Source organism: Belonocnema kinseyi, chromosome 10 (genome assembly GCF_010883055.1).
Source record: "Belonocnema kinseyi isolate 2016_QV_RU_SX_M_011 chromosome 10, B_treatae_v1, whole genome shotgun sequence".
Taxonomy (NCBI): domain Eukaryota; kingdom Metazoa; phylum Arthropoda; class Insecta; order Hymenoptera; family Cynipidae; genus Belonocnema; species Belonocnema kinseyi.
This window is the reverse complement of record NC_046666.1, coordinates 33,522,010-33,523,661: the sequence shown is the minus strand read 5'-3', so window position 1 is coordinate 33,523,661 and position 1,652 is coordinate 33,522,010.

Sequence of the window (1,652 nt, the reverse complement as noted above, 5' to 3'; positions counted from 1 at the left end):
ATTATCAAACCATAAAAGAAAGCATCATATTTTTATTTAAGAAAAATAATTTAAAAAAAAACGAATTTCCAAACAATCGAATTCAACAAAAAATACGATTTTTTAACAAAATATTTGAGTCCTCAACCAAAATTATGAATTTTTAATACCCTGAATGAATTTTCTATCTAATCATTATATTTCAACCGAAAAATTAAACAACTTTGATCAAAAAATGGAATAATTACAACATTATAAAGAAAAATTAATTTTTTAACAAAAACATTGAATTTCTAACAAATTCTCGACGAAACATATAATATTAAATAGTTTTTATTCAAAAATAAAAAATAGTTGAATTTTCAATCCAAAGAAACGAATTTTACACAAAGTAGGTGAGTTTTCAATTTGAAATGCGGAATTTTTTAGAAAAAAATATACTTTTAAACATGAAAATAAGAATTTTGAAGAAGAAAGTAAATTGTCTATCAAAAAATATAAATTTTCAACGAAATAATTGAATTTTCCGCTGAATATGATCAATTTTCCCCCAAAATAAAATTGTTAAATTTGCAGAATAAAATAATTTACGATTAAATAGTTGAACTTTCAACTAAAATGATAATACTGGAAAAGAGGAATTGTCTACATTAAAGTTAATTTTCAATAAAGAAATATGAATCTTAAAAAAGTAGTGGAATTGTCACACAAAAAAATCAATTTTCCACCAAAAACTAAATCGCTAAAATTTAAATTTAAAAAATAATTTTCAATAACAAAAAAAATAAATTTTAACCAGTTGAATTTAACTGAAAAAGATCAATTTTACACAAACAAAAAATTTTTAATTTTAAATTTAGAAAATATATTTTTTTTTAATAATTATTTTCAACCAGCCGAGTTCAGCCGAAAAGACGTATATTTAACAAAACAGTTGATTCCTTATCAATATGATGAATTTTCAACAAACAGGATAAATTTTCTACCCAAATACGAATTTTCGCCAAAACAGGTACTTATTAATATTTCCAAAAACAGTAGTTTTTAATTACAAAACACGTGACTTTCAAATAAAAAACATCGATTTTTAATTTAAAACATGAATGTTCAATCAAAAATGGAAAAGCATGATTTTTTAGGAAAATAGTTAAATTTTTAATGAGAGTTAAATATTTAGCCAATAAATTGATTTTTTAACCAAAAAGTTTAATCTTCTACAAAAAAAAATATAGTATGAAAAAAATACATGAATTATATTAATAAATTAATAATAAATACATTAATCAACCAAGTAATTGAATTTTTTTAGTCAAATGTATGAATTTTGAACCAAATACACTGAAACTCTTCTATAGCGCCGATTTTGGGGCTGGCGATGGGTCGGAACTAACTCATTATAGCCCGCTCCGCTTTTCTTTGTTCACGCTTGAGTGCTCGCCTGAGTGACAACCCTAGACCGCGCGCAGCACCTGTTACATCTAGTTGCGGATCAATTTTTAACCAAAAATTGAATAGTTCAATTTTCAGTTTAAAAAATTCATAGTTAACCAAAAAATGAAAAATCAAATCAAACAGTTTTTACAGCTTTAACAGTTTTTAATAATTATTCATTGTTCAATTGAAAGTTACATAAAATTCCAATTATAATTCCTATTTAAATTTGAAGGCGGGGG